The sequence below is a fragment of the Macrotis lagotis genome, chromosome 7 (genome assembly GCF_037893015.1).
Source record: "Macrotis lagotis isolate mMagLag1 chromosome 7, bilby.v1.9.chrom.fasta, whole genome shotgun sequence".
In the NCBI taxonomy this organism is placed as follows: Eukaryota; Metazoa; Chordata; class Mammalia; order Peramelemorphia; family Peramelidae; genus Macrotis; species Macrotis lagotis.
Genome location: NC_133664.1, coordinates 18,054,601 through 18,076,370, shown reverse-complemented (window position 1 = coordinate 18,076,370; position 21,770 = coordinate 18,054,601). Strand labels below are relative to the sequence as shown.

General features: G+C 41.4%; 1 protein-coding gene across 2 annotated transcripts in view; it reads right to left on the bottom strand.

The window, feature by feature from the left end:
- CREB5 (cAMP responsive element binding protein 5) overlaps positions 1-21,770 on the bottom strand; it is a 495,825-nt gene that overhangs the window by 323,671 nt on the left and 150,384 nt on the right. The window lies entirely within an intron of this gene.

The window sequence follows — 21,770 nt, the reverse complement described above, 5'->3', positions numbered from 1 at the left end:
GACAAGCACACCGGCCTCTTCATGGTCTCTGTCCAGCCCACAGAGAGCGCGGATGGCACACCATGAAATTGACACCTCTCTGGGTCAAAGGACAGCATGGTTGTGCAATCGCCCAGGAGTCCCGGGGAAGCGGATGATTGTTACAAGATGAGACGAGGGCAAGGTCAAAGATCTACAAAGAGCCGACTGTACCACTCCAAAGATCCAGGTCCCTTCTAGTCCTCATACGCTCAATCTGGATCTGGAAGGAACCCCTCAGAACAGTTGGTCCAATCCCTTCACTTTACAAACTGAGGCCAAGAGAAATGAAAGGATGTATCAATTCCTGCTAAGTGATGGGATCTTACTCCAAACTGAGGGCACTTTCCCTTGTATTCTGCTGATCCCTTCCTAGGCAAAGAGCTTTCAAATTTATTTTAACAAACCCTCAGCTAGTCATTCTTCCCCAGAGTCACCCTAGGACTTCTCTTAATGGTGGGGAGCTGATCCTGGGCTCTCTAGGTCATGTCGAGGCACAAGCGTCTACCAAGATGGAAAGACCTCAAAGCTCGGTGGTCTCTCAGGGTTCCTATGACTGAGTTTGATTAGGCAGGTCCTGAGACCACAGAAATCCCATCAGGCTGGCCACAAAGGGGGCTGAATTTTGCAGGCTCAGAGACACTCTGCCAAGCTAGAGAAGGGCAGTAAGTGGCAACAATGGGGCGGGGGGGCAAAACTCAAAGAGAATTGTTCCTATTTGGAATATTGGAACTAGAACCCCAAGTGTGATAAAGCCTGGTGAAGGTCTCTGCCTGGAAGGAAAGTACTGGAGCAAAGAGACTTTGCTTTCACTGAGGTCAAGCAAGCAGGAAAATTCTAAAGAATATTTTAGAGCTGAGAGTTGATTGTTATTGTGTTGTTTTTCAATTTAGACAACAAGTCAAATCAATAAACAATTTATCAAGGTCTTATGTGGTAGGCGACGGGCTCCATATTGGACAATTATTAAATACAGATGGATCAAGCTTTATTTGGCGAAAACACTAATACAGTGGGGAAGGAATGAGCTCTGGGATCTTGTTTTAAATCCTCTTTCTGCAACTGATTACCTGCATGGCCTTGGAGAGGCCATCTCTCTTCCCTGGACCTCAGGTTCCTCATGTAAAATCAAGCATTTGGCTAACATAGCCCTAAATCTATGACTTAGAATTCAAGGAACCTTTACCTCCAAGGTTTCTGTGTTCCTGGATCCCTGGAACTATGATCCCTTGAAAAAGGTTAAAAAGAGACTTGCTTCCTTTAGTTAACCTGGGTCTGTGGCTTGCATTTTTAAAAACCATTTTGATTACTGTTTCAATATAATCTGTTTTCTTTGTAACCCTGTGCATATTTTATTTTATGCTTTCAAAATAATTCTTCTGAGAAGAGGTCCCTAAGCTTCACTGGACCAACTGCTGAGCAGGTCAAGGGCATCTAAATAGTTCAGAATCAGTTTTAGCAAATCGATTTAGAACTTGAAGAGACTCATTCAGCTCTCCCCCTCTTCTCTCCTCTCCCCTTCCTTTCCCTTCCCTCCCCTCCCCTCTCCTCTTCTCTTCTCTTCTCTCTGTCTCTATTTCTGCCTCCGTCCCTATCTGTCTGATTCTTTCTCTCTGTCTCTGACTCTGTCTCTGTGTTTCTGTCTGTCTCTCCCTTCCTCTCCCTCTCTCTCCCTCTCCTCTGTCTCTCTGTCTGTCTCTTTGTCTCTGTCTATCTCTCAGGGATTAAGTGTCTGACATGAGATCACAGGACTAATGGGTCAGGGTCAGAATTGGAACCCACAGCCTACTACCTCCACAAGCTGTGCTACCCTTCTAGAGCCTGTGGCTGCCCACGCCAAGGGGACCTGTTAAGTCAGTGGGGATAGCAGTTTGATGGAGATTTTAGTCTGAAGTTAGTGGAAGGGTGGGGCACCATGACCCCTTTGCTAGCAAGGAAGCATCTGGCAGAACACTTGAAGGCTTAGCACAGGGAAAGCCTGGTTCCTCCCCGGGAGGACAAGGGCCAGCCCAGCCCTGCTCTGCAGCAGTGAGCCACGTGTTAAGTGATGGTGAGAACATGCATGATCTTGGGGGTGCCAGGGTCCCTCACATAGCACCTTTCCTGAGGTTTCTGATTATGCTTGCCTGGGCTGATGGGAGTCCAGATGGAGCCTAGACTCCTGGCTTCAATCATGGGCTGGGCCAGGGTGTGAGTGTGTACATGTGTGTGTGTGTGCTCCAACCTACATGTGCTGACATAGGCAGGCCCACCAGGGCTGTGGCACTATGGGTGAGAGGAAAGGCAAGAAGAAGAGAAAGCCTAGGACCATCAAAAAGAGGAAACAAAGCATTTTCATTGTTTTTCTGCCAACAAGACCTAAGGGGGAAAAATGACTAAAGATAAAGAAACATTTAAGTTACAGATTCACAGGATCTCAGAATCTTGGGGTTGGCAGAGACATTGGCAGCCACCTGATCCAATAATATTCCAAAAAAGAACACTGCCCCCCATCCCACTAGAATAGCAGTGGCAAGGAATAATTCAGCCTCAGTTCCAAAAGCTCCAAGGAGAAGAGGACTTGCCACCCTTGGCGGCAGCTTACTCCTCTTGGAACAAAGACTTGGAAAGACATGAACTAATGTTGAGTGAAGGGAGCAGAACCTGGAGAATATTATACACACTATCAACCACATGGGTGATGATCTACTGTCATGGACTTGTTCATTTCAGCAGTACGATAATCAAAGACAATTCTATTTTTTTTTTAGGTTTTTGCAAGGCAAATGGGGTTAAGTGACTTGCCCAAGGCCACACAACTAGGTAATTATTAAGTGTCTGAGACCGGATTTGAACCCAGGTACTCCTGACTCCAAGGCCAGTGCTTTATCCACTATGCCACCTAGCCACCCCCAAAGACAATTCTAAAAGACTTGTGATGGAAAATGCCATCTATATCCCAGGGAAGGAATTGTGAAGTTTAAATGCAGACCAAAGTTTACTATTTTCAATTTTTTTAGGTTTTTGCAAGGCAATGAGGTTAAGTGACTTGCCCAAGGTCACACAGCTAGGTCATTTTGAAGTGTCTGAAACCAGATTTGAACTCAGGTCCTCCTGACTCCAGGGCCGGTGCTCTCTCCACTGCACCACCTAGCCACCCCTATTTTCAATTTTTAAAAGTTGGCTTATGTATTGTTTTTGTTTACTTGTTTTTTTCTCATTTGGTTTTGATTCCTATTTCACAACACGATTAATATGGATTTATGTTGAACAGAGTTATTCATGTATAATCTATATCAGATTGCTTTTCTGACAGAGGGAAGAGGAGGAAAGAGAAGGAGAGAGAAAATGTGAAATTCAAAACATTGAAAAAAGTTTGTTGAAAACTATCATTGCATATAGTTGGAAAAAATAAATGCATAAAACATTAAATGTTAAGGACTTTCTAGTGACATCAAACTCAAGTTGACTTTGTTGTCATCTCCCCTTCTTGCCCTGGTTTTGCCTTCTGAAAGATCTCTGCTATAAAACAATTTTCCTATTAGTTGCAGACAGCTTTTGTGCTCTGTGATTTGGGAACTAGGGATCCTCAAATTCTTAAACCAGTCCTATAGCATGGATTCTCAATCTGATTTCAGCTTACTTTTAGGCTAACGACTCTTCCTCACACACTCTCTTCCAGGTCAACTGGGCTACTCTCTCTTGTTTGTGCATAGTATTCCATCTAGCATCTTTGGAGCTGCGGACAGAGTGCCAAGCTTGGAATAGGAAGACTCATTATCTGAGTTCAAATCCAATCTCAGACACTTACTAAGTGTGAGACCCTGGGCAAGTCACTCTGTTTACTCATCTGTAAAGAAGGAAATAGCAAACCACTCCAGTATCTTTGCCAAGAAAACTCAAATGGGGTTTTCCAATATCACTGAAATGACTGAAAGGCCATCTTTGGGGAGGGTGTTTCTTCCAAAATCATTTATGTATCTCAGCATCTTGCCTTAAACTTAATAGGCTCTTAAATACATAATTGATGATTGAGTCGTCGTCATCATCATCATCATCATCATCAGCCTTAGACTTGCAACCTTAAAAATATGAGGTATGACATCAATCAATCAATCAACTGACAAGCAATTATTAAGCTCCTAGGGGAGATACTAAGATAAAAATGGAACCTTTTTATTCAGCTGAGCAGGACACTGGAAATATCAGTTTCTTCTCTTTCTAGTCACAGAGTTTATGGCTCTGACCAAGAGGAAAGGTCAGATGAGCTACTGAAGTCTGCCCCAGCTCTGGTCTAATTTGTACTAGCAGTATAGAGATGACATCAGGACCCAAGTGTTCTAGGCTGCCCAGTCATTTTCCCTCTTTCCTTTTGAACACATATCTGTCTTTTTCCTACAGAGACAAGAGATCATTAAAAATAAATATTTCTCAGAAGAATAAACAGCAGCTCTGGAGGTGAAGCCCTATCATTTGCTACAGAACAAAGAAACTTCTTTCTAAAGGGCAGGTTAGGACTTGAATGTGAAATTGTCCCTTGGATTCGAATTTACCTTGTTTTCAGCTCACAATCTGTCTTCATGGGCAAGAATAACCTCCAGTTCAATGAACCATTTTTGTGCTGTTTAAAAAACCCACTGGGGAAGGCTAGGTGGCTCAGTGGATAGAGCGCCGGCCCTGGAGTCAGGAGTACCTGAGTTCAAATCCAGTCTCAGACATTTAATACTTACCTACCTGTGTGGCCTTGGGCAAGCCACTTAACCCCATTGCCTTGCAAAAACTCACTGAGTTCAAAATCAGAAGACCAGAGTTTGAATCTTGCCTCTGTTCCTTACTATCCATGCACCCTTGGAAAGTCATTTAGCCCACTCTGAGTCTATTAAAAGAAGAGTTGGACTAGATGAATGAAAGAGGCCTTTATTATGCACTTACTGTGTGCAAAGCACTATATTTGAAACTGGGAATTCAAACAAATCAGATAATCCCTGCCCCTGGGAAGCTCACATCTTATTTGGGGAAAATACAACAGGTTTCAGTTGCAAGTCAAGTGGAAGGGTATCAAAAGGTAGAGAGAAAAAAGATGGTTAGTCATTTCTTCAGTGTCGCTACTCAATATCCAATGATGCTGAGCTATTTGAGAAGGCCAAGGATTTGGGGGCCAGAGCTTTCTTCTCAGCAGCCCTTGAAGGAACAAGTCCGAGTTGCACCTCCTTCCCAGGAAGATGGCCCAAGGACACTGGGATGGAAGGTTTGTAACTCCCAAGGTAATGGAGTCAGGGTCCTGAGCTGCCTATAATCAAGAGTGAGATCTGAATTCTGCTTCTGGCACTACCCAACAGTGTGGCCCTAGGCAAGTCTCTAGACCTCAATCTGCCCATGTGTAAAGTGAGGGGCTTGGTCTCATGGCTCCAAACTAATAATACTATGAATTTCCAGTATAGAAAAGCATGGAAGGCATGAAGGAGGAAGATGAGTGTGAATTAGATGTGTGTGTGTGTGTGTGTGTGTGTGTGTGTGTGTGTGTGAATTTTGCCTCTATCTTGAGGGTTAGCCATCTGATCTCATTTTTCTTCAAAACCTATGGAGATACATTTTCTCAAAGGTCCCTTGGAAATCTAAAAGGAAATTGCTCAGTACAACTTCAGGATTCCCATGGGTTCATAGACTGTTAAAACAGGGAAGGATCCTCAAGATTAGCTAGTCTCGTTTTACAAATGATGAAACTGAGCCCCCAAAGAGAAGGGGGTGGGCCAACTTCATGCTATGATTAAAGGGTCCGAGTCTTACCACCCCGATTTGAAATTCTGAGATATTCTAGTATGATGTGGCTTTCTCTCACTCCTACCCCAACTAAAGCTTGCTTCACAGTGCCAGGCAGGTACATTGATGGGGTCTGTTGTAATTTATTTTAACCCAGTACTACAGAGAATAATGTAAGTTCCTTGAAGGTAGGGTTTGTCTCACTCCTCCCCCCCCCCATATAGCTCCAAGGACATAGAACTTAGGACAGTGAAACAAAATGCTTGTGGGGGACAGCTAGGTGGTGCAATGGATAGAGCACCAGCCCTCCAGTCAGGAGGACCTGAGTTCAAATCCAAGCCCAGGCAATAATTACTTAGCTGTGTGACTTTGGGCAAGTCACTCAATCCCATTGCCTTGCAAAAACAAAAACAAAAATGCTTGTGGAATTCAATTGGGGGATTATTTTATATTGCTTTTAGCAAAGTAAACGGTAGGCTTTCATGACATGCTAGTAAAGCTATTCTTTGAAGAAAGAGAGAATATGGGGTAGAGGCATATGGGGAGAGTAAAAATAGGGGAAGGGAAGGAATAAGGGAGGAAGTGGGGGAAAGAAGAAAGGAAGGGAAGGATTATCTCTAATATATTTAAAGTGGTTGGCCCATGGATTCCCTTTCCTCCTCCTCCATTTCATGGTTGATTCATTTATAGGAAGCATTTGACTGATCTATAACTGATGAGAAAAAGCAAACAAACCAAGTTTAAAGAGAGCTGCAACCTGTTAAGGGTAAAGAATTCCAGTCCGCCAAAGAGCAGGGAGATAATGCCAGGGGATGAAGTAGAGGAAGTAAGTTCCCCATGACCCAGGAACAACAACCTTGAAGGAAACTGAAGAGTTCTGCCCAAGTACTATCCCCTAGTGGGGACAGTGAACCAGACCAAGACCCAGCTTTTCATGATTATATTCCATTTAGGGCAATATCCTCTTTCATTTGCAAGCTTGTTCACATACCTCTGTACCATCCCCACATTTCCTGAACTTCTCTCTAATCATTCTGACTTTCAATTTCCCTTTCCATCTGTGAAAAACTATGTTTTCCATCAGATCCCAGACTACCAGATTAATTTTTAAATTTTTAGCAGTATTTTTATTAAAAACTGTTTATCTGCTAGATTTTTTAATCCAACAATGACTTTGCCAGATTAATAAATGACAGAGATATTGGTAAAAACAAATAAACTTGTTCTTCAAATACGGAGCTTGAGACATATATGCCAAGCCCAGTCAAACCCAGGTGGAGCTACCTGCTAAATACAAAGCTAAGATTCTGCTCAACACACTAATCAATGACGCGCAATACTCATTTATCAAGGACCTACCATGTGCTAAGTGCTGAACTGGCGGGGGGGGGGGGGTTAGGGGAGAACTACTGTGGGGCAGCAGGAGAAAAGGATTGAATTTGGAATCACAGAATCAAAGAAGTTCAGAAATGGACTTCAGGGACTAGATAGTCCAACCCATACCTAAACAAAATTCTTTCTACAATCATCTGGGACAGAGACCCTTCACACCTATGACTTGCTCTTTTCAGAGAATATTTTCAGTGTATGTTTTCAGTGAATCATTTATCTCAGTCTCCTTTCTATAAAAGGAAGGGCATTGGACCAAATGACCCAAGTGTCCTTCCAGTTTTCTTTAAACCCTGTGATACCATACTCGATTGAGTAGAGTAGAAAAGGAATGAATGAGGACAGATGAAAGGATGTGAGAGTTGTTCAGAAATGGCATTAGTAATTTAGGGGCAGCTAGGTGGCACAGTGGAGAGAGCACTGGCCCTGAAGTCAGGAGTACCTGAGTTCAAGTCCGACCTCCGATTCTTAATAATGACCTAGCTGTGTGGCCTTGGGCAAGCCACTTAACCCTATCGCCTTGCAAAAAAAAATGGCATTAGTGATCTTGAAATGTAGTGAGAAGTGCTCGAGGCTGGACAACCATGTGTCAGGGTAAGTGTAAAAGATTTTTAGTCAAGGATGGAAATTGGATGGGAAGGACATTGAAGTCCCTTCTAACCCAGAGACTTAAATTATTTTTCTTTTTAATTTTACTCATTTTTTTCCATTTACATGCAAAGGTAGTTTTCTCATTTATCCTTTTGCAAGCTTTTGAGTTTCACATTTTTCTTTTTTTTCCAAGGCAATGGGGTTAAGTGACTTGCCCAAGGCCACACGCCTAGGTAATTATTAAGTGTCTGAGGTCAAATTTGAACTCAGGTCCTCCTGACTACAAGGCCAGTGTTCTATTCACTGCGCCACCTAGCTGCCCCAAGTTTCACATTTTTCTATCACTCTCTCTTCCCTCCGTCTTCCCCATGGCAGCAATTTTTTATAAATTGTATAATCATGTTTAAAACATTTCCATATTAGTCATTGTAAAAGGAATTAGAACTAAAGGAGCAAATCATGAGAAAAACCATAGAAGAAATTTTAAAATGTGAACATAGTATGCTTTTCTCTGCATTGTCCCTGTTCACTGAACTGCTGAGAGGAGCTGTGTCCACCATAGTAGGAGAACCTTCAACTCCTGGTTTCTGTTTTTTGCTGAATTCTTTCTAAAGGGTTAAAACTGAAAATCAATACAGTTGTGACCATCAAGTATGAGAAACTGGACATCCAGTCAGCTTCAGATCCTGAACCACGACTGGCCCTGATACAAAATCTTTTCTTAAGGAAAGAGAAGTTTTTAAATGTACAACATCTCTTCAATATCTACCTAGCTTCCTAAGTATTCCCCCATGGATCCCCTCCAAAAATAATTCCAAACATTCAACATGAAGCCTAACCTGAGCAACAATTATTAAGAATCCTTAGACCTTTGAGAAAGAACCAAGTCCATCCTTCACTCATCTCTAAACCACCTGGTTCGGAAGGGTTGTAAAATTTCCATTGGCTTTTTCCCATCTTCTCTTCCCACAATCCCTCTGTTTTTATGATAATTCCAAAACATGAAGGGTGTGCACTCAGTGAGCAGGAGAATAAATAAGTCTTGATTGCATGCTGAGGAAGATGTGATGAAGGATGGTAATTGTCATTCTGCATGCATGGACATGGAATGTATTATGCAAAAAAACCCATATGTACATGAACATATAGACATATATTTTGACTATAATTTGGGGGTGTGGGAATGAAAAAAAGAAAAGTGGACCACAGATGAAAGTGAAGACTCGAGGCATACCGGCAAAATAAATTTGATTCCCACAGGGTGTCCCAAGTGCTATCTTCTAATCTAAGCTTCTTCTAATCACTGAGGAGTAGAAAAGGGATGGATTTCCCAATGAAGAGGCAGGGTCAGTCTGACACTCATTTACAAGCAGGATTGTGCAACCTTGGAGCTGTCTGCATCTAAATGATGCTTGGGGAGTTATGGAGAATTTTAAATCTTCCCAGATGCAAACAATATTTAAACTATTCTAAGTAAAGGGAAGGACAGAATTTAAGGGCACTCGCCGTCTGCTCAGCTAAAAGTGTATTGGGGTGACTGAAGGGAAATAAGAACAGGACAAAAGGATCTTAGAAAAATCCACTGATTCTGGGGTAGCAGTCTGGGACCTTGGGCTGGTAACTAACATCCTTGAACTTCAATGTATTTATTTACAAAATGAGGAGGTCAAACTAAAAAGTCACTGAGGTCCCTTCCAATTCTGGGTCTATGAACCCAAAGTCTTCTTTGAAGCGATGAAAGCTTTTTGTGAAAAGTCATGTTGCCATCCCCAATCTCTTCCACCATCATCAACCCTAAACTTCCAGCTCCATCTTTCAAAACCTCAACTGATCATGAAACAATCTACAAATATTTCTTGGAGAAGGAAGGGAGTGGAAGCCAGTTCCAAACACTAGCAAGAGTCCATTGTTTCAGCGTGAACATTTACACTTCAAAAATTATCAAGGATTGTAAACCAATGCTTCATCAACTGTTTTGTTGATTGTCTAGACTTAATAAAGCACGTAAACAATGCTACAAATATAGACTAAACTTGAAAGTGTGTCCTGTGTAATTTTTTTTTTCTGGAGAGTTGACTATTCAACATTTACCAGCACTCCCTGATTAAGCTCCTATAATGTATCAGACACTATGCAAGGTGTTAGGGCTAAGCTGACAGAGGAATCAGTGGCAGTTTTCAAGGAGTTTAAATTTGATCACTAATATTCAAGCATGTCAATTCTCTCTTCTAAAAATTGAATTGTTAAAAATTTCACTCAATCCTAAATGACATTCTAAGTCATCTTGGTGACCTCGAAATATTCTTCTTGATATCCACTAATTTTCAGTAAAACTAAGCTATTGATAATTCCCCAATAATTTTCACCAATACCATTTTGTCTTTACTGCTCCCTATGGTCTGAAATACTCTTCCTCACCAGATTTGCCCATTTGGTTGGCTCCATTTTTCAAAGCCCAAAGCAACCAGATAGAAGTGACTTTTCCTTCCTTGGGATTCTCAGCACCTTTGTTGCACTTCTTTGTGGGAATGGCTAGATTTTGTTTTGTTTTGGCATTATTTTATTCCTTTGCCCCCACTAAAAATAAGCTGCCTGAGGGCAGGCACTCTCATTTTCCTTTGTATCTTCCCTCTAATGTCACATTTAGCAATGTGCCATATATATGCATATATATGTATATGGATCACTAAAATATTTGTTGAAGTTCAGTTCTGACTACAGCTGTATGAAGCAGAAAACACTTGAGCCCCTAGAGATGATAACTTGCTTCAATAGGACAAATTATGTGTGGAGTGGCAGAAAAGAAGCAAAAACTACTCTCACTTGTGCCAATACCCATCCTCCTTTAGGACAAAGACACAGAAAAACCTAAGTAAGACATTATTTTGGTGCAGGAAGGGACCTTAGAATTCATCTTGTCCTAAATTCTCATTCTAAAGATGGAAACCTGGGCCCAGGAAGGGTGAATGATCAGATACACATAGTTAGTGAGAGGATTTGAACCCAGGTTCTCTGACCACTGAGTCACTGTTCTTTTTTGCCAAAGCTATCCACCTTTTTTTTTTTTAAGTTTTTGCAAGGCAATGGGATTAAGTGGCTTGCCCAAGGCCATGCAGCTAGGTAATTATAAAGTATCTGAGGCCAGATTTGAACTCAGGTACTCCTGACCCCAGGGCCAGTGCTCTATCCACTGTGCCACCTAGCCACCCCCAAGCTATCCATCTTTGAAAGTCTTGGAATTTATTGCTAGCATTTTAGACCTGGTACCCTGGACTTGAACACCTCTAAGAAAAGTCCAGTGCTTTCTCAGACAACAGAAAGTAGCCTGAGCAAAATCTAAAATAAGGAGCTGGAAGGGGGAGCTTTGATCAAAGTTTATTCTTCTGTGGGTCAACTCCTCAACCCCTTTCCCCACAGCTTTGGGATTGCTGCCAACAGGAAAGGTGGCGACCCTATTGGTACTCAGCCTTGTTGTGAAAATAATTTCCTTTGTTGTAAATGGGATGGACAGAGGACAAAAAATCCCAAGTTATCATATTCCCCTTGAGGGCACTTTAAAAGGTGATTAATTGGGACTATGCTGTGATCTCAGGAACAGTATTCCCCTTCCACCCACTTGGGGTTCCATGTCATCACCACTAACTTCACACCTCTAAAGGCCTGGGGATATGCTCTTAATTCATTTTGGAATGATTGATTCTGAGACCTAGGAAAAGGTCCTTAGCTCTAAGATCATGTTGCCTACACATGCATTTCTAGACAGGTTTACAATGAGCAGGAGAGATTAGGATTAGGGAGGGAGGATTGTGGGTTTTCCCTCCTTCCTCAAAGCAGTCTGGGGAAATTTTAAGAAATCAACATCCTTCTCTTTCTCCATAAGGCCATTTGACCTTGGCATAAAGAGTTTTGAAAATGATTCTAGCTTGGAAATTTTACATGTAGGACACTTTGGAGAAAAACTTAAAATTCTCTCATATTCATTCTCTCTCTCTCTCTCTCTCTCTCTCTCTCTCTCTCTCTCTCTCTCTCTCTCAATTTTGCTTCATGGCCAACTTTCAGAATAAGGAAACAGCTGTGAATTGAGGAGAAGGGTTGGAAGTCATGATAATATTCTGTTAACCTACATTAATATGGTGTTTCTTTGGCCAAAGGGAGTCAATCTTCCCTGGGGGTGAGAATACATCTTTGAGTCTATAAAATAATAAAGGGTAGGGCATCTTCTTGGACTTATTACCCATCCTCCACCCTGTTCCACCCCCAATACTTTCTGGCTCTTCCTAATACTGTGCTTAAGGCAATGTAGCAATGAACTATTCCCATAACCCTTTTATAGCTATTCATTTAAACTGGCAATAAAATGCAGAAAAACAATAAACATCTTCTCAGCAGCCACCTTAGACTGTGAGAAACACTCCCCTGGCACCATGTCCAAGGTCCTGTTCATCCTGGCATGTTCAGATTCTGTATGGATTGTGACATTCATGTGTCTTCCTTCTCTTCTCAGAAAGTCTTCTTTCTGAGCTCCCTCTCTTCAAATAAACAGAAGCTGCTTCGGTAGCATCCTCTCAATTTCATTCTACTGGTCAGATGAGAACAGATTTGAGTTTCTATAAAGACTTGCTCTAGAACGATGGGTGAGAGAATCCACTTGTACTCTACCATCAAAGTCAATTCATGGCTGAAATCTGGTACTCAGTTCTGGGCATCCCATGTTACAAAGACTTGGAAAGCTTGGTGAGTGAACAATAGAAAAAGTTATGACTCAGGTTGATGCTCAGGGATTCAAATTTTATCTCTACTAGTTACTACCTATGTGACCTGAACAAGTCATTTCACCTTCCCCATGAATTCAGGTCCCCATGAATCTCTGAGATGAATCTCCTTTGTCTTTAGTTTCCTTGACTATAAAATGAGGGTCTTTGATTAGATGACCGCTAAGGTGTGTTCCAGATCCAAACCTATGATCTCCTGTGACTCTACTTTGGATAAAGAAGAAAAAAGGAGGAGATGGGCCTGTTCTCTGGACAGGTCACTGCTTCAGCCTTGTGTTCAGTTCTGCTGCCATGTTTTATAAAGAACACTGGAGCAGACTCAGAGGAAGGTTTACCAGCATGGCAAAGAGTCTCAAGATTATGCCACTTGACTGGTGGATCAGTGGAATAGACTAGGTGCAAAAGAGACAGCAGGAAATGATTATTGTAATCTGCTGTTTGATAAGCCCAAAGACTTCAGCTTCTGGATAAGAACTTACTCTTCAATAAAAATTTTCAGGAAAATTGGAAGACAGTATGGCAGAAGTTTGGATTAGACCAACATCTCACACCCTATATATAGATATAAGATCAAAATGGGTGCAGGATTTGGATATAAAAATATTATTTAAAAATAAATAATAAAAATAAAAATATTTTATTTTAAAAATAAAAATATTATAAGCAAACTAGGGAAACAAGGAATATTTAACTGTCAGTTCTATCTATGGAAAGGGGAGCAGTTTATGACCAAGGAAGAGATGGATAACATCACTTTTAAAAAAGCTGATAATTTTGATTGCATTAAATTAAAAAGTTTGGCAAAATCAAAACCACTCCAACCAAGATCAAAAGAAATGTAGTAAATTGGGGGGAAAAAATGTTACACCTAGTGTTTCTGACAAAGGACTCACTTCTAAAATATATAGAGAACCAAGTCAAATTTGTAAAATATCAAGCCATTCCCCAACTGACAAATGGTCAAATGATATGCAAAGGCAATTTGCAGATGAGAAAATCAAAGCTATCCATAGTCATATGAAAAATTACTCTAAATCTTTACTGATTGGAGAAATGAAAATTAAAGCATCTCTAAGGTACCAACTCACACCTCTCAGATTGGCCAATATGACCAACATTGAAAGGGATGTGAGAAATCTGGGATACTATTGCATTGTTGGTGGAGTTGTAAACTGATCCAAACTTTCTGGCAAACAATTTGGAATTATGCCCAAAGGGCAATAAAAATGTGCAAATCCCTTGATCCAGCAATACACTTCTGGGTCTATACCCTGAAGAGATCATGAAAGAGGATTAAAACATCACTTGTACAAAAATATTCAAAGCAGCTCTGTTTGTAGTGGCAAAGAATTAGAAATCGAGGGGAATTGGGGAATAGCTGAACAAATTGTGGAATACATTTGTGATGGAACACTATTATTCTATTAGAAACCAGGAGGGATGATATTTCAGAGAAGCCTGGGAGGACATGCATGAACTGATGCTGAGCGAGATGAGCAGAACCAGAAGAACACTGCACACCCTAATAGCAACTTAGGGGTGGTAATCAACCTTAATGAACCTGCTCACCCCCATCAGTGCAATAAATCAGGGACAATTTTAGGGTATCTGCAATGGAGAATACCATTAGCATCCAAAGAAAGAACTGTGGAGTTTAAACAAAGATCAAAGATTATTATCTTTGCTATTTGAAAAAAAATTGTCTTATGGACTACATTTAAAAAATGCCATTTGGGAACTGACTGAAGGAAGTGAGAACTTTTATCCTAGAGAAGACATACTTTTGATTCCACTATGTTAACCATCTTCAAATATTTGAAGGGTTGACATGTAGAATAGCGAATATGCTTGACCTCCCCCCCAAAAAATAAAACAAACCAGAAGCAACAGATATAAATTGAGAATAGGAAGAGCAGAGTTCTTTGCATTTTTGAGAGTTGTCTCCTCACCTCTCCCAGTGGACTCATTTTCCTTGAAATATCTTAGAATCTCCATCACTAGAGAGAGAGACCACAGTTAACCCTGGATTCATGGCTTTCTGGTTCAGGTATGGGTGGGAGGAGAGGATGTCTGAAGCTCCATTCAGCAGCTCAACATTACTTCCAACTTAAGATTTATGTAAAATGTATCAAAGAATTACTAGCCGTTTTCAGGCATCTTGTTTCTGGGATATTTGGGTGTTTCTGTGGCCTCATTGTGCAGATGCCTTCCCAATCTATGCCACACCTTCTGATAAAATGTGCCCAGAGATTCATTCAATGGTCAGGGGGCCTTTCCCCAAGTCTCTCCACATTCCATGGGTATGCAAGGATTTCACAGGTTGTCCATCTTTTATCTGCTTGTCCTTCTTTCCCGGACATACATATCTTGACTATTTTTTATGCCACCTCTTTTGAAGAACTTGTTGCTGATACACCATAGTCCAGGCTGCCATACATCTCCTCACTGACCTTTGGACATCAGTCAGCTCATTCTTGGAAACCATGGTGCTCCAGGTTTCACCTCCATACAATATCATTGGAAAGCAATTGGTGTGAAGAAGACGGGTCTGGCCCCGGTTTATCTGTTAGTAAAACACTTTATTCAAAGCTCTACTGGAAGATTGCCCTTCTAAGAATCACAGAGATCATTTAATCCTCACAGAAAAGCAGTGTGTCTCTCAGGAATCTCTCAAGAAAGTTATAGCGGTCACAAAAATTAAAGTTACCTAATTCACTGTCATGAAGAAACATCTTTTTGAACATGTAGATTGCATGAGTTGTAACCAAAAACCAGAACTCAATTGAGGAAGACCATGATGGTCTAAATAGAAATACATTTTATTTGTTCCTTCCCCAAAATGGATTTTTCCTTTCAATTCAATTTAATTTTATTCAATCCAACAAATATTTGTCAAATATCTATTATACAGGGGTAGCTAGATGGTGCAGTAGATAGAGCACCAGCCCTGGAATCAGGAGGACCAGAGTTCAAATCTGGCCTCAAATACTTAATAATTACCTAACTGTGTGACCTTGGGCAAGTCACTTAATGCCATTACCCTGCAAAAAAAATCTACTGTGTGCATGGCAGAATGCTAGGAGATGCCATAGTGCATAGAGCTCTGGGCCTGGAGTCAGGAAAACTCATTTTCCTGAGTTCAAATCCAGCCTCAGACCCATCCTAGCTCTGTGCCCCTGGGCAAGTCATTTCATCTGTTTCCTCATCTGTAAAATGGGCTGGAGGGGGAAAAGGTCAACCAATCCAATATCTCTGCAAAGAAAACCCCAAATGGGGTCGCCAAGAGTCAGACACAACTGAAAAACAACTGAATGTCAAATAGTACTCCTATTATATATTTTATATATTATAAACATATATACAAATACATATATGTATGTTATTTATGCATATTAAAGCAAAATATAGGGGCAGCTAGGTGGTGCAGTTCATAGAGTACTGGCCCTGGATTCAGGAGGACCTGAGTTCAAATGTGACCTCAGACACTTAACAATTACCTAGTTGTGTGACTTTGGGCAAGTCACTTAACCCCATTGCCTTAAATCAAAATTTAAAAAAAAGAAAGAAAAAATATAAATATACATATATATTTTTCCTTTAATGGCAGCTGTTTGCTCAGTGGATAGAGCACTGAGCCAAGGAGCACTAGAAGTCAGAAAAACCTGAGTTCAAATCCAGTCTCAGACACTAATTGTGTGACCCTAGACAAGTCTCTTTACCCTGCTTGACTCCATTCCCTCAAATATAAAATGAACTGGAGAAGGAAATGGGAAACCAGTTCAATCTCTTTAACAAGAAATCCCTAAAATAGGGTCAGAGAGTCAGACACAATTGAAAACGACTGAACAACCAACAGTAGGGATGCACTGTCACAATTTACTATTGTTATCAGATCCATAGGCTATGGGTCTTGATTGATCTCTACCAAAAAGAATCATCTTTGGGGTCAATTTGTAGATAGAGAGCAACACTGAGGCAAGAAGAACTAAGTTCAAATTCTTCCTTAAAGACTTAGGGACTTTGTGATTATGGGCAGAATAATTTAACTCCCTCAGCCTCAGTTTCCCTATCTGTAAGATGGAACTGATAGTAGATACCTCATAGGTCTATCATGAGACTCAACTGAGATAATATTGATAAAGCATTTTACAAACCTTAAAGTGTTGCCTAAATGCAAACTATTCTTAGTATTATTGTTATTAACGAGGCTATCATTTGGGCAGTGCTTACCTATGAATATGAGAAAGACAATTTATTCTTAAATCTTATATGGGAAACCTTTTTGTTCAGCATGCAAGGCGCGGTTGGTAATGTGCTATGACCTACATCTGCCCACCATGTGTCTTTCCATTGTCCTCTGGGTGATTTGTAACTATATGCTTTGAGAGATGGTGGTATTTGGTCATTTATAGCCATCTACTATCCTCAGGAGAATGCCGACGTTAACCCAGGGAGTACAATCACAGGCCCAACAGTTTGGGGTCAGTAAAAGCATCGCAAATTATTCAAAGGGGATCGAGCCTGGTCTCATCCTGCTGTCCATTTCTGGTTACAACTTACTGGTCATCTGCAGAATTTGGTCTAGATAGCCATCATTTAAGGTTTCCTTGGATCTATGATCTCACTGATGTGAGTGTCCCCTTCAATGGTACAGATAACATCCCAGCATGTGGTACTCTTGGTCACAAATGACTGCGAGTAAGTCACATCTCTTTTCTGGGTGCTACTCTCTTCATCTATAAAATGAGCAGATCATATTCCAAATATCTGAAGAGGGCACACTCAATGTTTCAAGAAGCATTCTTCTAGATTTTTTTAACATTATGTAGGTACCAGTGGAGTGATTTTCAGGGCTTGCACATTATGCCTCAGCTGCAGTCTCCCCTTGGACCCTTGCTCTGCTCCAGGGGCTTTCTCCCCTGGGAATATCCCTTTACCATACTGACTCCCTTCTCTCATTACTGAATACTTCCATTTTAGGGAGGGTCCAGGCCGGCCAGCCTTTATTCCTGTCAGACTTCTGTCTCTGCCCTTTCAAATTTTAATACCATACTCTGCTATCATCAAGCCCCAACACAAGGACATAACTAATTATAGTATAAACCAATTGAAAAGCAGAGTTGGACCCTAATCCCTATTCTAATTCTAACACGCTGTGGGACCTTGAAGATTTATTTAAAATTTCTATTCTGTGATGACTCTCACATCTATCCCATTCTCAGCTTCTACTTTGCTGTTGTTCAGTTGTATCCAACTCCTTGTGATCCCTTGGGATTTATTGTGAAAAATACTGGAGTACTTGCTGTTTCCTTCTCCATCTCATTTTACAGATGAGAAAACTGAGGCAAACAGGATCAAGTAATTTGTTATTATGTATCTTACTCATTTCTCTCTTTCCTTCCTTTTCTCTCTCCTTTCTTTTCTTTCTCTCCTCTCCTCCTATCTTATCTCTCCTCCCTTCCTCTCTTTTTCCCTCTCTGTATCTCTATGTCTTTCTGTCCCTTTCAATTTTCGTTTATCTCTCTGTCTCTCTGTTTTTTTTTCTCAGTCTCTATCTCTTTCAATCTCTTTTCATCTCTCTGTCTCTGTCTCTTTCTCTGGCTCTTTTAATGTCTTTATCTCTCTCTCTGTCTCTCTCACATCTCTGCCCCCCCTCTCATTTTTGGCCACACCTGTGTTTTCATAACCCAGTAGTTAAATCTCTTCCCCATTGCAGCTCTGCAATTTTCTGCATCTTCTACCTTTATACAGTTGCCCCAGGGGCCCTAGGAGTTGACTTTTCCTAACCAGAGGACAGTCTCTCCCTGTCAAAGGCAGGACTCTAAGGCCAGGTCCTTCACCATTATCTCATGCCCTCTTTTGTATTGTCATAAGACTAAAACAAAATGTCAGCAAATGCTTCAAGGAAAAAAATTTTCAAGTGTCCTCTTGTTCCCAGGGCAGGTGCCCCAATTATTATGATTATTATTTCCTGGATCCCCAAAGGATGCTGGACAAATGGCCCCAGAGTCACAGACTGCTCTTGTCTTGGCAATGCCAGAATATTGTCCTTCTCGCCTGAAATCCGGAGACCAAGGGATAACACTTTGTTGGTTTATTTCCTGATTATTCAAATCACCCCCTACAGGACAGACCCCAGCTGTCTGGGCGGCTCCAATGGCCCATCTTGTGAATTGGCCCAAACACACGGCCATTGATGATGCTGAAGCAAGACTGGCTCTCTCCGGAGCCTGGAGAAGCAGGAGGAGCCCAGCTCAGGGTACAGGAAGCAGGAGTCAGCTCGGGTGGGTGAATGGAGTCTGGAATAAATGAAACTTTCAGGCTCTCACATCTGTACAGGGTGTGAGAGGAAAGGGACTTAAAAAAAAAAGGTGATGGCGACATTGAGCACATAGGAATGACCTGCTGGGAAATGATTCAAAATAACATTACACATCTACAGTATTGAGGGAGCCCTGGGGTGGGAAGCTCCCACTCTACCCTCGCTGAAGTCAACTTAAGTCTTTTCCTTAGTGCAAAATATGAAGTCACTGAAAAATGAAAGGAGGCATAAAACTGGCCAAGTGAAGGCAAGAGGTCAGTTTTGCCAACATTTCAAAGAGAATGCTTTCATGGGTAGAATAGACAAGTCGCTCTCTTTCTCAAGCTGCTAGTGACATAGTACAGACCTGAGGAGGGAGGACACCTTCTCTCTGAGAGGGCTCTCAGGCTCCACCACATGCCACCCGCACACCTGGGGGAGAAGAGTTCCCCCGTTGCATGGCAACCGTGTGAAGAGTCCACTGGCTGGAGCATCAGTTATCCATCTGGACACATTTCTCACAGCAAACAACTGAAATTTGATCTGGGAGAAGGTTTTTCCTGACGAATGACTCCAGTGGAGCCCATATGGTAAACCAGTTCTCTGACCAGTTCACTGCCAAGAAAGTGAGTTTCTACCAGTGGCTGCTTTCCTGGAGGATTTGGTGAAAGGGATCCTAACTGTCTGTGTGATCTTGGGAAAGCTTGATGTTTACTAAATGTGTTAGGCAGGACCCTTAACCTCCTTGGGACTCATTTTCCTCACCTGTAAAATAGGTGAGTTGGCCAAGATAATCTCAGCAATCCCTCCAAGCTCTGGAATCTTGGAATGCAAACACTCTTTGACGTCTGCTCCTTTAGCTATCGAGACGAAGTTCAGGAAGTCTCCAAGGATCAATGGGAAGTTCAGTTTGGGACAGAGTCACTTTGTCATACAGAAACTGAGTTTCACTTAGGAGATCACAGATCAGAAGCTGGATGGGCACCACTCCAAAACTTACTTTATAGAGGATCATGTTGAGGTGCAGAGTGGGTATAGGGCATAACCCTGGGTCCATTTCACCTTTTATTACTAACACTCCATGCTCACAGTCTAGATATATAAATATGCAATCCAGGATTCTAAACTAGAACATGAGCTTATGTGGACACTGTTCAATCTTGAAAGATGCTCAGTCCTTCCTTAATAAATGGCCTTGGCTCTGGAGCATCAGGCTCTGGCACTGGTCTTTCTTTTTCCACCACCTCCCACTGGTCCCTTGCAAACACCTCAGGCTAACAAACAGTATTTAGACAGAGAACAGGTTTATTAAAAAGCTTATAAAAGACAGAAAATAGACTCACATCCCTCTGAGCCTCATTGGCAAAGGAATAGTTATTGCCCCATAAAACCCATGGTCCTAATAGTCAAATCCCTTCCTGGTGCTTGAATCCCAGGGTAGATCAATTGTCAATTAACCTTTTTTCTTTGTCTCTCCTTATTTTCTGTCTCTATCTCTCTCAGTCTCTCTTTCCATCTCTGACTTCCTGTCTTTTTCTCTCCAATTCTTTCCCTCCTATCTCTCTTTGTCTGTGCCAGTGTAAACTGTCTTTTTCTTTTGAATATTTTTAGAAATAAATAATTTGTTAGTTTTATTTGGAAAATAATATGTGACTGAGAATTCCCTGAAAGTGAATTCTTGGATTGTACTTTAGGAACTGGTGTTCTAGAGCATTTGTGAGTCATTGTCCCATTCAGAAACACCTAGGCTACCATCGGAAGCCCCCTCCCCTCTCTTTATTTATCCTATACCCTGGAACGCTTTTTAGGACTGGTTAGAATAGATTTGCTGCCCACATCACTGGTCTTATGAAGAGTTAGGGTAGAGCCAGCAGACCCAGAGGCAAATTAAAAAGAACCTCCTAGGAGCATCACACGCCAGCCCCTTCCAACAAGTGAGCACCATCCCGACTCCACTTGGATATTAAGCTCTTGATAATTCCAGGGCTAGAATCTGTCTACATTTCTTCGGTGGGGACCTTTGTACTAAGCAAGATATTTTATGTGAAAAGAGAAAGGAAGAATGTGGCAATCATTGCTTTGTTACTATAAAGACATTACCCAGAGTCAGCCCCTTCTCATCGCAATAGTTATTGGAGGAGGGGAAGAAGTAAGAGTCATTGTTGTTCGGTTCAGTGGCCCCCTCTTACAAAAGACCTCTTCTGATCTCCTCCCTACCTCCCAACTGTTAGGGCTTTCTCCCTTTTGAAATGATTTCATACTCCTTTAAAGATATGTTTGTTTCTTTGGGTGGTCGTCACATCTCTCCAGTAGACTATCAGCTCCCCAAGGGCAGGAAGTGTTGTTGTGGTTCTCGTATATATTATATATATACACACACACACACACACACACACACACAAACACCTCATCTCCTCTAATAGGTTTGTTTTTATTTTCTTTTTTTCATACCTCACTTAGGTGGTGCAGTGGATAGAGCATGGGGTCCTGAGGAAGACCCAAATTCAAATCCAGTCTCAGATTCTTATTTGCTGCATGATTCTGGGCAAGTCATTTAACCTGTTTGCCTCAGTTTCCTCATATGTAAAATGAGGTGGAGAAGGAAATGGCAAACCATGAAAACCCCAAAGGGGATAATGAAGAATCAGACATGATTGAAAACGATTAAACAACAACAAACCTAAAACATTGTCTGCCACTTAGCAGGTGCCTAATAAATGTTTAGGGATTGATTAACTGAAGTCCACTTCATCATTCTTATCACTTAGCACTGGCCAAAGCTAATATTCCCTAAGCTCTTTCCCTTGAATGATTCAAAACTTTGCTCTCTAACCTATCGTTTTCTTTTTCTCTTTTTTTCTCCCTCATAGAAACTTTAAGTTTGAGTCTCTCATCTTCCTTTAATATCCCAAAATGGAAAATCAGCCCCACAGGCACAGAAGCTTCTATTAATTTGTCTC